This window comes from Cucumis melo, chromosome 5 (assembly GCF_025177605.1).
Source record: "Cucumis melo cultivar AY chromosome 5, USDA_Cmelo_AY_1.0, whole genome shotgun sequence".
Lineage (NCBI taxonomy): Eukaryota > Viridiplantae > Streptophyta > Magnoliopsida > Cucurbitales > Cucurbitaceae > Cucumis > Cucumis melo.
In genome coordinates this window covers 23293788-23309984 of record NC_066861.1, presented here as the reverse complement: position 1 = coordinate 23309984, position 16197 = coordinate 23293788, and the positions used below count along the sequence as shown (strand labels likewise).

Sequence of the window (16197 nt, the reverse complement as noted above, 5' to 3'; positions counted from 1 at the left end):
CTAGGATCAATCAAATATAAAAACCTCGAGTTATAAGAAAGTCATAGCTTAAGACAAAGTTCCTAATTTAGGGACCAAAATGATTAATATACACAATAATCAATATAACCATGGACCAAAATGACTCCTCAAATTTATATAAGCATTAGAACTTAAAACTTACATGATTGTATAACTATCCAACTAAACCCGTAATTTTTAGATGAATTTATAATGACACACAACCTTTTGGCACCTCTCCAATTGATAAAATACAGTACTTTAGTTAATTTAATAATGATGTTCTGCATTTAGAAGGTGACCAAAATTAGTGTTTCCGAGATGCATACAGGCAGGCCTTCTCATCACTCACTCAGCAACAAACAGCAATGTAACAATACAAGAATGGGACTTTGGACTATATATCAATTAACCCAAAATCTTACTCTTTAATTGAAAAGAAAAATAGAGTCAAAGACAGTAAATCTTCTACCTTCGTTATCCCCCAAACCACTATTTTATAAACACTTCTAAATATTCAATTCCACACAGTACTCTCATAAGTCATAAGCCACCCCTCAAATAAAATCATCTACAAAGGATTTTTCTATGTGTGATTAGAATTAATAAGCTGAAAATAATAATAATAATACAGACTGAGGTTTGGACAAAATATTGCAGTATTTTTCAAAGCAAAAAAAAAACAATTAGAAAAAAAAATGAAAGTTAGGTCAGATGGGAACAATGAACAAACCTTGTACAAAACAAGATGAAGAACCCGACAAAGCAAGATGAAGAACCCAGAATGTGAAGTCCGTATAACTTGCGATCTGAATGTGCAGTTGAACTTGCAATTGGAAAGCCGTCGGAATGTGTCGTGCCGTCGAACTTAAATGTGCAAAGGCTGCCGGAATGTAAGGGTCGCCGAAATCTTAACGGCTATCGCCGAAGGGATTACGAAATGTGTCGAACTGTCGAAGGGATTGAATGCGCTAAAAGGGGATGGGGCGACGACGAACGCGAAACAAAATGGAACGCTCAACGCTGAAATGGAAATGGAAATGTTAATTTAGGTTTTTTTTTTCTATATATATATATATATATATATATATATATATATATATATATATATATACCCCTAAACCGGGTTGGGTTGGGTCAACCCGGCCCTTAATTTCCCAACCCGGTAACTCGACCCATCTTTTTTTTTTTTTCAATTTTTTAACCCAACCCAACCTAAAACATAATTTAACCCAACCCAACCCTTACGGTTTGGGTTGGGTAGTCCAGGTTGGTCGGGTTACGGAATTTTTTGAATACCCCTACAAACTACACTTGCCGTAAAACCCAAGAATTAGAGCGTCACCTCTTTAAACACCTTCAAGGATCAAAAGATAACCCAACCAATAAGTCCAAAATTTTGTTCCAACATTTATACTCGAATCAACTATAGATAACATTAGGAACTCATTAAATTGTCCTTACCAAAACTCAGTGGGACTCAGCGCGGATGGAAATGGCTTAAGTGGCTCGGTGAACAGAGATCGGCTTGGAAAATCGGCTTGGGTTGGGAGGAAAATCAGCTCGGGTCGGCTCAAGTCAGCTCGGCTCGACTCGGTTCGTGGCTCGACTCGTCTCGATTTGGCTTAGTTTATGGCTCGACTCTGCTCGGACGGTTTGGCTTCACGCGGCTTGAAGAAATCAGGTGTTGAGTCGGTTTGGGCGCGACGCGAACCGTTTGAAATAGGCGTACATGAACCGCTGGCTTTCGAGGGAACGATGACAAGCGAAGAAGCAGCGGCTGATTGATGCACGGACAGTGAAGAACGACAAGGATGGAGACGGAGGAGCCGACGACACGTTCGACTGAGGGCAGCAACAGCTGACAGATGACTGTGCTTCAAGGAGAGACGACGAGCGGCGACAGATCTGGCTTCGCGTCTTCGCGGTTGTGATGGTTGAAGAAGGGGAAGAAAAAGGTTGAAGGCGACCGGCGACTGGGTAACTCTGGATGGGTGACGCGAGGTGGTCTTCAGCGTGCTTGAACGGGGAAGAACGAAGATGGGGGCTAGGGTGACTGTTGTTGGTTGTGGAAGGAGAAGAAAAAGAAGGGGGGTCGTGTTGCGCGCGTGGAGAGGAAGGAGATTTAGGTTTTATTTTAATACATACATACATATATATATATATATATATATATATATATATATATATATATATATATATATATATATATATATTAAATAATAATAATAATATAAAATTCATATTATATTATTATTTGATTAGTTTATATTATATCATATTATTAAAATTTACACCCTTTATTTTCTTTTTCTTTTCTCTTCTAAACTAAATAAATTTTAAAACACAATTTTTTTATTCTCAAAATTAATATAAAATGTTAAAAATTTACCTAAAAATTCTGGGCGTTACGGTTGATCTATAAACTTTGAAAAATAATACGGGAACTTACACTTATGGCAAATATAAAATTAAAATTGAGCTCATGACTCAACACTACTTGAAAATTGCATGAATGAAAATTTAAAAGTCCAACCCAAATGAAAAATTATCGGATTACCAAAATGTCCGCACAGTAAAAAATGCTTCCTAAATTGGATATTGTTAGAATATCAGTGGGCCAATCTTAGGAAGTGTACAAAATATTTTATTAAACGAACGTTCTTAGTGTAAAAGATATTCTTTTAATTAAAAGTTTATCTCAAGATATTATCTTTGAAAGATTTGGTGGCTCAAGATTTTGTCTTCCCTTTTGTAGAAAATAGCAGTATCTAGGGTTCCTATTTATTTTGTGTTCATCGGCATTTTGGTGAGTATGCAGAAAATTGAAGGGCGATTCGTATCCTTATGAAGCAATTGAACATGATTCAGATTCAAATTGAAATTATTGTGCCTAGTAGTATTCATGATTCAGATTGCTTTTAATTGTTGTGATTTAGCTTCAGAAGCATCATTAATTATTTGAGAGTAATCGGCCACCCTTGCGATGGCCTTTGTCTGGACTTATAAAATTTGATAGTGTTGTATACACTATAGACCCGAGCTCCGACCCGTCTTGCATGGATCCCTTTTAGTGTTTTTTCTAATAAAAAGGTTGGAATAGTCGGATGGATTGGGGCTGGAAAATCAAGCATACTTAATGCTTTATTTCGTATTGTTGAACTAGAAACAGAAAGAATATTCATTGATGGTTTTGATATTGCAAAATTTGGATTGTGGGATTTGAGAAAAGTTGTTGGGATTATAGCAGTCACTTTTTCTTTTTTCAGGTAAAGGGTGACCATATTTAATCATTTTGGTTTCTTAGGTCCCGTTTGGGTAAGCCTGATTGGTTTTTGTAAATTTAGTTTTTTTAACACTTCTTTCACTTGGGAGTTTTTGGCTTAGATATGTTCTTTTTACTGATGTTTTAAAAAATTAGTACAAGTATTCAAAATTAAAATAAAAAGGTTGTTTTTAAAAGTTTTGCTTATATTTTTAGAACTTTAGTCAAGAAGAATTCATTTATTGTACATAATAAAAGTCATGGAAAAAAATGAGGAGGAAATAGTCTTAGTTTTTAAAAACCAAAAACTTAAGAAAGATAAAGGGTTAACAAATTGGGTTATAGTTATAGCGTTTTTTTTTTTTTTTCGTTTTTCTCATTGTATGGTTTTGTTTTATGTAGGAAGTGTTAGGTTTAATCTAGATCCATTCCAAGAACACACGGACGTTGATCTTTGGGAAGTTCGTGAGAGGGAACTCTTAAAGGATTTCATAAGAACGAATACGTTGGGCTTGGATGCTGAGGTATGTTTCATTTCGCTCGACTTTTATGAAAAATAATTTATGTGTGTGGAATTTGATAGTAGTTTAAGTCAGATGATTCTTTTTATTTAAATTCTTTGGTCAATTTGATAGTTTAACTTTTTCAGAAGATTGCCTTAGACTTTGGTTTGTATTGTAACATGTGAAATTGATTTGCTGGAAACTTTGCTCCATTTTAATTTGTTGGATTCTTTGTATTGATTTATATAATAATATTAATGTTGAAAAGAAAAAGGAAATTTTGATTTGGATCTTTCTTGTATGTAACAAGTAGTAAAAACAACATTTGATTATGTACCCATTTTTATGAAATATTGCAAATATATAAATTTTTTGTTTTTAATTTTTATAAAAAGGAAAAAAAAAACTTATTGACCCATTAATTTGGTAGGACAGCTTTCAATTTATTATACTAAATTAAATTTCAACACAGTTTGGGATGAGCTTTATTTCCTTGATTAAATTTTTGCCTTCAATAATTTTTTGGATCGACATTATTTCCTTAATTAAATTTTTTTAGTAAACTTGCAAACTGGATTTGGGATGGCCATATTGTAAGGAAAGAATATATGGACAAATTTAGTAATAATTGATTTTTGTGATTGCATTTCAAGGGAGATTTATTTTTAATAATGTATTTTTAAAAACTATTGTCAAAAATTAGGTAGAAGGCAGACTATGGACAAAAATAGAGTGATTTGGGCAAAATTGTGTACCAACTTTACTTGGAGGTCGTAGACGGGATCCACGACTTCAATCCGTGAACCTCAGAGTTTTGTTTTCTCACATTATTTAATATATATAGATATATAATTTTAATATTTAATATAGTGTGGATCCCACACCTTTTTAACATATTTAATATATATATATAAATTTAATATTTAATAAATTGTGGACCCTACCCCTTTTATATATATATAATAATTAATATATATATTAAATATTCAAAATTTCAAATTTCAATTTTAGAAAATATATTTCTTATAAAATATTTTTTCAAATTCCAATTTTTAATTTTTAAAAATTAATTTTCTCATTAATTATCTTTTCAAATTTCAAATATCAATCTTCAATTTTTTTAAAAAAAGATATATATTAACAAAATATATTATTAAATATTTAAATCTCCAAATTTCAAATTTAAAATATATATTTTCTTATTAAATATTTCAAAATTCTAATTTTCAATTTTAAAAAATGATCTTTCCAATTTTCAAATTCCAATATCTATAAATTCTTATATATTTTCGATCTCCAAATATATTTTTGAAAATTATAATTTGGAGATTTAAATATTTAATAACATATTTTGTTAATATATATCTTTTTTAAAAAAATTGAAGATTGGTATTTGAAATTTGGAAAGATAATTAATGAAAAAAATTATTTTTAAAAATTGAAAATTGGAATTTGAAAAAATATTTAATAAGAAAGTTATTTTTTAAAATTGAAATTTGAAATTTTAATATAAATATATTAATTATCTTAACAATAAAATGTGGGGTCCACAATATTTAAATATTAAATATATATATACTAAATATTTTAAAAGGGTGTGGGGTCTACGATATATTAAATATTAAAATATATATATATACATAAATTAAATAAAAAAATGAAGTTGTTAAAATCTTAGAACATATATTAGGAAGGTTATGATAGGGGTTGCTAGACCTCTATACGTCGAAATTAATTACACAAATCCATAACACAGATTAATTATATTAGAGAAACTCTGATAAGAACGCAAGTATTGAAATATAATTGTTTGCACTTTTTTACTTATATTTATGTTTCAATTTCACAAACCGTTAATTTAGACCTATTTTTTATTCTTTTCTTTTTTTTTTATGTAGAGGACATCTCAAGAAGTATGATGACTAGACTCGATAAGTAGATCTCCCATTTACGCACAATTTATCGAAGCTCTAAATGGTGTATCAACCATTCGTGCATACAAAGCTTATGATAGGATTGTTGAAACCAATGGAAAATCTATGGACAATAACATTAAGATTTAGCCTTGTGATGATAAGTGGAAACCAATGGCTAGCCATTCGCTTACAAACTGTGGGAGCTCTAATGATTTGGCTTACAGCAACTTTTGCAGTGATGGGGAATAGCAAAGAAAAAACCAACAAGCATTTGCATCCACCATGGACTTCTAATTACAAATGTTTTAACTATTACTTCTTTGTTGACAGATGTACTCACACTTGAAAGTATGTTTGAAAATAGTTTAAACTCGGTCAAGCGCATTGGGAGGTATATAGATTTAGCTTCGGAAGCACCATCAATTATCGAGAGCAATCGACCGCCGTCGGGATGGCCTTCGTTTGGAGTTATAAAATTTTATAGTGTTGTATTACGCTATAGACTCGAGCTCTGACTCGTCTTCATGGGATCTCTTTTAGTGTTTTTTGTAATGAAAAATGTTGGAATCGTTGGATGGGCTGGGGCTGGAAAATCAAGCATACTTAATGCTACTTAATGCTTTATTTCGGATTGTTGAACTAGAAATAGGAAGAATATTCATTGATGGTTTGGATATTGCAAAATTTGAATTGTGGGATTTGAGAAAAGTTGTTGGGATTATGCCAATCACCTGTTCTTTTTTTCAGGTAAAGGATGTGATCATATTTAATCATCTTGGTTTCTTAGGTCTCGTTCGGATAAGTCTAATTGGTTTTTGTAAATTTAGTTTTGTTAACACATCTTTCACCCGTGAGTTTCTGGCTTAGACATATTCTTTTTACTGATGTTTTAAAAAATTAGTACAAGTATTCAAAATTAAAATAAAAAGATAGTTTTTAAAAGTTTGCTTATATTTTTAGAACTTTACTTAAGAATAATACAATTATTGTACTTAAGAAAGATAAAGGTCATGGTAAAAAATGAAGAGAAAATAGTCTCAATTCTTAAAAACCAAAAACTTAAGAAAGATAAAGGGTTAACCAATTGGGTTATAGTTATAGCGTTTTCTTTCATTTTTCTCATTGTATTGTTTTGTTTTATGTAGGAAGTGTTAGGTTTAATCTAGATCCATTCCAAGAACACGCTGACATTAATCTTTGTTTTACGTTGTGCTTGGATGTTGAGGTATGTTTCATTGCGATCGACTTTTGTGAGAAATAATTTGTGTGGAATTTGATAGCAGTCTAAGTTGGATGATTGTTTATTTAAATTTTTTGGTCAATTTGATAGTCTAACTTTTTCCTAAGATTGCCTTAGGCTTTGGTTTGTTTTGTAACTTGTAAAATTGATTTGCCGGAAACTTTGCTCCATTTTGTTGGATTCTTTGTATTGAATTCTTAATATTAGGATATATGCATGAAACTTTGTAACTAAAATTATTAGAGTTGGGTTATAATTAATCTGGTTGAGAGGCCGTTTCTTCCCCATTTTCTGCTCTCAAGCTGTCGAATTGAATCAACGAATTGATTGTAGCTCGGCCTTTGATAGCATTGTAATTCATAATTCTTTGCATTTTCTAGCTAAGCCTCTTGCTAAGTGAAACACACTTTGGTCGTGTCAAATATATTTGAATAACTTCTTTAGATGCTTATCAAGATTACAACTACCGTTCTTTAGGCTCAGCCACTTTTTAATTAGAAACAAATTAAAGGAAAGTGTGCATACAAAATAAAATATACGTCTCTTATACCTGAGATGATTGTGTAAGACACCTAAGTTTTTCTGGCATGTTTTTGCTCAACACTCCGACACTTGTTGGGACACATATCAAACATTTAGTTTTTTTTTCAACAAAAAATACCTTCTCATTAATATAATAATAATAAATAGAAATATAAATACACAAAGGATAAAATCTTTGAAGTGTAGCCACCTAATTTTATCCTACATTTTTTATTATTCTTTAAAATATTAATTGTAGCAATGGTTAAGATATTTTATTCATTTTATTTTGTTAAAAAAAAAGTAATTTTTTTATAATAATATAAAATCTTATAATAATTGTTATTATTATTTAAATCTTTCATTAATGAAAGTATCTATCTTAAAAAAAATCAATTAATCACGTTTATCATTTTAGAAAAAGAAATATTTTATTAATATCATATTTGACTTATCATTTTAGGAAAAAAGTAAAATAATTTATTTCATACAAAATTCTTTTAATTTATCTTTATCATTTTAGGAAAAAAAACAAAGTATTTTATTTTATTAATATCATATTTGATTTATCATTTTAGGAAAAAAGTAAAATAATTTATTTCATACAAAATTCTTTTAATTTATCTTTATCATTTTAGGAAAAAAAACAAAGTATTTTATTTTATACAAAATCTTTCAATATCATATTTTTACTATTTTAGAAAAAAAGAAATTCAATAAAATAACCTAATTTGATTTTATACTTATTTTTTCCTAATTTGTGGCACACCCCGGGGTCTATAAAAAGGGATCTTTTGTCATTTGAAAAAGAGAGAGAAAAAAAGTGTATTAGAAAGAATATCTACGAGAGAAAACAATTTTTTTTATTGCTTAGAGAATCTCTGTAGATTTTTTGTTGTTGTTGTTGCTGTTGTTGTTGTTGTTGTTGTTATTGCCAGAACTCTTCCCTCCCTATTTTGCCATTTTCTCTCAAAAATTCTAGCAATCTTCTTTACTCTTCTCTTTCCATTCTACCATTTTTCTCCCAAAAACTCCAACTATCTTTTTTATCCAATGAAAAGGTAATCTTCTAAGAGGTAAAAAGGCAATGAGTATTCCATTTGTTTGAGAGTTTCTTCCCTTTCTTTCTACTTTTTGTTTGCGAATTAAATTTGCATCTATAAAACAACTTGTTTTTATTTTTTTTACAAATTCTCTTGATATTCCCTACATATTCTTTTATATGTTTTCCTTTTTCTACTAACCACTTTCCTTTCAAGCTTTGATTTCAAGAATTTTTATTAACAATCATTCTCTTGGGTCTAACATCCTAACTTGCCACCAAGCTACAGTAAAAATTAAGAGTAAATATTTTTTTTCTTTTGTAAGTTAAATTGGTGAGTTCCTTATTCTTTTTCTTGGTTCTTGGCTTGCATCTAGCATATTACATTTTTCAATTAGTAAAAAAAATTAATTTTTCCTTAGATGATGTTTTTTGGTTTTTCAAACTTGTGCTAATCTATGAAGTATCATGCTATGTAAGTTTCATTATTATCTAATTTTAACATTTATGAATAGTGATAGACTAAATTTAAAACTATACGAGGATAAGATACAAAACTATGACTTCTCAATTTAAGCCATTAAAGATTTACTTATGTGTTGTATGTCAATGATAATGTTTTCTTGTGCTATGGTTCCCAGGGAAAAACAATGATTATTTGGATCAATGTATTGTCTACTATATTTTTTGCGTTGAATTTGATAAAAGAGGAACTACAAGAGATCTTTGATAACAACACTTCCCAATCCTCATGGTAAGAAAGTTTTAAAACTTACTTATTTTTCAACTGCATTTTATATATTATTTGGATTTTTGGAGTCACCTTCTGATGTAAATTTTTAGAGTGTTTGTTATTTGTTACATTGTTTGTTGTTTTCTCATAACATTGGTTGTAACTTTTGTTCTTGGAATAACTTTGATGATGATGTTAACTTAATTTATCAAAAACCTCTGTGGAGGGTAATCAAGATATGGAAGTGTGGATTTGGTAAGCATGCTTTATGTTTTGCAACCATAACTTAACTATTTTGTTTTAGGAATCATGTTGACATGTACTTAGGAATGTTGCTTTGATTATCCTACAGTGGTAGCCATTGAAAAAATATTTTGTGCAATCCACTTAGACATATGTTTTAGGATTCGTGTTGACATATATTTAGGAACTTGATACTTTGTTACGTTGACACCAAACATGTGTTGACATATAAGCCTTTATTCAATAGAAACAGTATCGTCAAAGCACATTTCTTGACAATAATTGTGTGACGAAACATTTACAATGACAATATATTAGTGTCGAGTTATATTGAAAGATAACACACTTAAAGCGTCGTTATAAGAGTATTAATGACAATATATTTGTATCCAGTGATAGATAACGGTGACACATTTAAATTGTCAATGTAATAATATTAATGACAATATATTCGTGTCGAGTGATAGGTTACGGTGACACATTTAAAGTGTTAATGTAAGGATATTAATGACAATATATTCGTGTCAAGGTATATATAACAATTACACATTTAAAGCGTCAATATAAAGTTATTAATGACAATAAATTCGTGTCGAGTAATAGATAATGGTGACACATTTAAAGTTTCAATCTAAGAGTATTAATAACAATATATTAGTCTCAAGATATAGATAACGGTGACACATGATTTGCGTCAATATAAGGGTATTGATGACAACATATTGGTGTCGAGTTATAAATAACGGTGACATATTTATTGCGTCAAGGTAAAGGTATTAATGACACAATTTTGGTGTCATCTAAGCACATTTAGTGACACGTTTTCCAAAGTATTGTTAAATAGACTTTCTTGGCAGTGGCTTCAATGACACAAAAATTGGCTTCAATGACACAAAAATTGTGTCGTTGAAAGTCTTTATGACGCAAAACTTGCGTAGTTAAAACCTAAATTTGTAGTAGTGTTCCAATACAACTAATACTTCTATACGTTGTCCTTGTTTAAAGTGTGAAAATTGTCAAAAACATAAAGCCAATGATATAAGAGATCATTTATATTTTAATGTCATTGATGAAAGTTATAGGATTTGGTTTTGGCATGGTGAATATTCATCCTTCCATGGAGATTCCTCTAAGTGTATGTATGAAGAGAATGATGTTGGAAATATAAAAAAAATGGTTCAAATTGCTCATGAGCAATATTCAAAGGATCCAAGTGGTTTTGAGAAATTGCTTAATGATGTTGAACAGTCGTTATACGAAGGATGCAAAAAATTCACCAAATTGTCTACATTAATGAAGTTGTATAACTTAAAAGTTAGATATGGATGGAGTAACATTAGTTTCTCAAAACTCCTGAAAGCATTAAAAGACATCTTACCTTCTCCTAATGACCTCTCTACATCAATGTATGATGCAAAGAAAATGTTAGTTGCACTAGGAATGAAATATGAAAAGATTCATGCATGCCCTAATCATTGTTGCTTGTATCGAAAGGAATATGCCAACACAATTGTGTGCTCGGAATGCAGTGAGTCTAGGTGTGGTACTTTCCACCTATTCAACGATTTCAACAAATGTTTAGAAGTGTTGAATGTGCTAAAAACTTAACTTGGTATGTTAATGAAAGAGAAATTGAAGATAAATTGAGGCACCGTGATGACTCTCTAGCTTGGAAGTTAGTTAACACCATGTGGCCAAATTTTAGTTCTGTACTGTAACACCCCAAATTTTTTAAGTAAATTTCTTGACACTTGTACTAATTTTTGAAGGATTTAAAAATTTTTGGGTGTTAAAATTTATTTGGTTTAGAAGAGAAAAGAAAAAGAAAATGAAGGGTGTAAATTTTAATAATAATAATTTAATATGAATTTTATTATATTATTATTATTATATTATATTATTATTATTATTATTATTTTAGAAAAAACCTAAATCTCTCTTCTTCTCTCATGCGTGCCGCCAGCCCCCTTGCGTTTTCTTCTTCTTATTCTTCCTCTAGTCGCGCCTCTCCCCCAACTCTCATCTTCAATCTCTTCTCTCCTCTTCTCCGTCCGCCGCAGCCATCGAGCCCCTGTCTTCTCCCCGTGTATCGTTCGACGAAGCCCAGTCACCACCGCCACGCATCTCCTCGTTCGTCGGCCAGATCTATCTCTATTTGTGAAGTCTGGCAGTCACATGGTGGAGCAATTTACATCGCGTCTTCGGTCTTCCTCTATCCGTCGACTGCCAGCCATCTCAGTCCCTCTCCGTCCTTCGTTTGCTGCATCCTCGCAAGACCCAGCTACCGCGTCTGTCTTTATCCGACCCGACCCAAATCATCTTCTTTTCCAGCCGACACCTATTTAACCAAGCCGAACTGAGAACCAAGCCGAGCCGAACCGAGTCGACCCGAGGCGAGCTACCTCCCAAGCCAAGTCAATTTTCCAAGTTGATCTCCCTGTTCACCGAGCCACTTAAGTCGTTTCCCTCCACGCAGAGTCATGGTGAGTCTTTGGTAAGGGTGAGTTAGTGAGTTCCTAACGTTTTCTATAGCCGATTCGAGTATAAATGTTGAAATAAAATGTTAGACCTATTGGTTGGGTTAACTTTTGATCCTTGAAGTGTTAAAGAGGTGACGCTCGAATTCTTAGGTTTTACGGCAAATGTAGTTTGCAGTCAACTTTCATATACTTAGGTAAGTCTGTGGATGTTGCTTTGGAGCGTTTTAAATGTTGATTTTGGTGGTGTCATCGTTTAAATCCTTATGTTCGTGTATAGGTTGATTCGTTTGGACGTTGACTCAAACAAGGATTGTAGCTAAATCTTATGTAACGGATTTCTTACTACTAGACCCCAAACCGGGACTTGAAATATAGTAACTCATATGAAGATTACACAATAGCGACTGTACTAAACTGATTGATGCATGTATGCCTAGAAAACATCATTAGTATGCACTCTTGACTGATTAAAAGTTACATGATTGTTAGTTGTAGATTACATGTATATACATGTGAATGGGTTATTCTGCCGATGGAGTACGGATGCCCTAATGTTCTGTGTAATTTAGTTATATTGATGGACCGTGCTGTTAACTGAAATAGTAATGTCGATGGATTATGAAAACCTTGATGCTATGTATAGTTGAAGTATGTTGTTGGGCTGCTATTTATTGAGTTACGTCCTTAATGGACTAAGGGTTCGGGAACCTCATGTGTAGATTTTGTCTTCGCTGATGGACTGTGTTGTAGATTGAATAGGGACGTTAAGCATAATGTGGACGTTATGCATAATATAGTTTACTCATAGTTGTGTTAGCATTTGGACTGAGAAAAAATGATGGTCAGCTATATTTACATAGTGATGATTTGATTCGTTGACTGGACTTAGATAAGGTGACAGTATTGTGTGAATTGGATATATGTTTAATGACTGATGAGACTGTTGACTAAACCTAAACTGTCTAACTGACTAAGCTTATAAACTAAGTCGTTAGCTTAAACGATATTGTGATGTGACTATTGTATATGGTTTAGTATGGACTGAGGAGTAACGGTTAGCTTTATCTATGAGGTAGTGTACCTTGTAGGCATGGTGTCCTTCGAGATTCCTACATTAATCCGTGCATCCTCCAAGATCACTAGACTAATATATGTATCCTTTGGGATCATTGAACTGATATCCTCCGGGATCACTAGACTAATATTTGTATCCTTCGGGATCACTAGACTGATATGTGCATCCTTCGGGATCACTAGACTGATATGTGGATCCTCCAGGATCGCTAGACTGATATATGTATCTTTCGGGATCAGTAGACTGGTATGTGCATCCTTCGGGATTACTAAATTGATATGTGTATACTCCGAGATTACTAGACTGATATGTGTATCCTCCAAGATCACTAGAATGATATATGCATTCTTCGGGATCATTAGACTGATATGTGTATTCGATCGGATCACTAGACTGATACGTGTATCCTCCAGGATCAATAGACTGATTGATGTGTGCGTTTTACGAAACCACTAGACTGTTTTATGTAGGGTACCTCTTAATAAGAAGCTAACTGTTATTACCCCAGCAGGACCAGTAGTGAATCCCTTACTTGGTATATTTTTATACTCAACCTTTACTCTTTAACTTTTTCAAGCAAAGGTAACACGAGGGACAAACCGACGAGAGGCAAGAAGGATGCTTGAAGGCCATATGGACATGTCTAGTTTTTTTATGCTTCCGCTGAACGTATTTGTTATTTATGTTTCATTTTACTTATTAAATGGAGTCATGGTTGGAACAACTGTTCTTCTGTTTTGTCTTGATGAATCGTAAACAGGTCTTTTTGAAAGCGATTTAAAATAGGGCCCGAAATTACTTTTCTTATGTATTGAAGGTTTTTAATGAATTGTAAACAGGTTTTTTTATGAGTTTATGTGTTTTATTGTCGAACCTTAGCAATAAGTAGTAACCTAAGCTTAATCCGAAAAGTTGGATCGTTACAGTAGGTATCAAAGCCTAAGTTTTAGGTTCTATAGACTAACTTACGATGTGAGTCTGTGTTTTATGTCCCTCTAGCTAAAACGATCCTTTGCCACTCGTCAGGTACGGTTTCATGAAATTATATGTATAACTCTATATGTATGACCTTGCATAAGTTAAACTGTGAAGTAAATTATTGTATGTATTGTATGAGACTAACGGAGACATTGGTGGTTGTTAGGAATATGCCGCCAAGGAGAGGTGCTCGTAGGGGTGGTCGAGGAGGTCGAGAAAGAGGAGCAGGACTTGTCCAACCTGAAGTGCAGCCTATAGCTTAAGCTACCGACCCTGCAGCGCTAGTCACTCATGCAGACCTCGCTGCTATGGAACAGAGGTTTAGGGATTTGATTATACAGATGCGAGAGCCGCAGCAGGTATCAGAGCCATCAATAAGTATTAACCTCAGCTTAGTCCGAAAAGTTGGATCGTTACAGTAGGTATCAGAGCCTAAGTTTTAGGTTTTGTAGACTGACTTACGATGTGAGTTTGTGTTTTGTGTCCCTATGGCTAAACGATCCTTTGCCACTCGTCAGGTACACTTTCATGAAATTATATGTATAACTCTATATGTATGACCTTGAATAAGTTAAACTATAAAGTAAATTATTGTATGAGACTAACGGAGTCATTGGTGGTTGTTAGAAATATGCCGCCAAGGAGAGGTGCTCATAGGGGTGGTCGAAGAGGTCGAGGAAGAGGAGCAGGACGTGTTCAACCTGAAGTGCAACCTGTAGCTGAAGCTATCGACCCTGCTTCACTAGTCACTCATGCAGACCTCGCTGCTATGGAGTAGAGGTTCAGGGATTTTATTATGTAGATGCGGGAGTCGTAGTAGGCTGCCCCATTAGCTCCTACTCAGGCTCCAACTGTACCCCAGAACGTACCGGACTAGTTTTCAGTAGAAGCTAAACATTTGAGGGATTTCAGAAAGTACAACCCTACGAAATTCAACGAATCTTTGGAGGACCCCACAAAGGCTCAAATGATGATCAGAAACTTCAGTGCGTCATTTTTATGTTAACAGACAGAGGCAATGCCTGGTGGGAGACGGTAGAGAGGAGGTGATGTGGATAAGATCACTTGGGAATAGTAATAGGAGAGTTTCTATGCGAAATTCTTCTCTGCCAGTTTGCAAGATGCCAAGCGGCAAGAGTTTCTAAACCTAGAGCAAGGCGATAAGACAGTGGAGTAGTATGATGCAGATTTTGATATGTTGTCCCGCTTCGCTCTTGAGATGATAGCAACCAAGGCTGCCAAAGCTTATAAGTTTTTTAGAGGTCTTAAGCTAGATATCCAGGGTCTCGTTTGAGCCTTTCGACCAGTCACCAATGCCGATGCACTGCGCCTGACAGTGGATCTCAATTTACAGTAGAGGGTTAACTCCTTCAAGATCGCAGGAAGAGGGTCGACTTCAGGACAGAAAAGAAAGGCTAAGTAGCAGCCTATTACACTGTCGTCGAGGAACTTTAGATCAGGTGGAGATATTCGTCGTTTCCAGCAGAAACCTTTTAAGGCAGGGGAAGTTGCTAGAGGGAAGCCTTTATGTACCACCTGTGGGAAGTACCATCTGGGTCGTTGTTTGTTTGGGACCAGGAATTGTTTCAAGTGTAAGCAAGAGGGCTTATGAATGATAGATGCCCGATGAGACTTACCAGGGTTGCACAGAATTAGGGACCAGGTGCTTCAGAGCAAGGTAGAGTCTTTGCTATGAATAAGTCTGAGGTTGAGAGAGCAGACACTATAGTGATAGGTACGCTTCCAGTGTTAGGGCATTATGCCTTAGTTCTTTTTTATTTTGGTTCGTCGCATTCCTTTATCTCTTCTGCATTTGTGTTGCATGCACGCTTAGAGGTAGAGCCCCTAAACCATGTTTTATCAGTATCTACTCCTTCTAGGGAGAGTATGTTGTCAAAAGAAAAGGTAAAGGCATGCCAGATTGAGATAACAGGTCATGTAATAGAAGTAACATTGTTAGTCTTGGATATGCATGATTTTGATGTAATTCTGAGTATGGATTGGCTAGCTGCTAACCATGCTAGTATAGATTGTTCCCGTAAGGAGGTAGCGTTTAACCCTTCCTTTATGGCCAGCTTTAAATTTAAAGGGGAAGGATCAAGGTCGTTGTCTAAGGTAATCTCAGCTATGAAGGCCAGCAAACTGCTTAACCAGGGAACTTGAAGTATCTTGGCCAATGTGGTAGATAATAGAGAGGTTG

The 16197-nt window shown here is 33.5% G+C and overlaps 1 pseudogene; it reads left to right on the top strand.

Annotated features, from left to right (window-relative positions):
- Nucleotides 1-2040: 2040 nt before the first annotated feature.
- Nucleotides 2041-6199, top strand: LOC127149581 (ABC transporter C family member 2-like; annotated as a pseudogene).
- Nucleotides 6200-16197: the final 9998 nt, after the last annotated feature.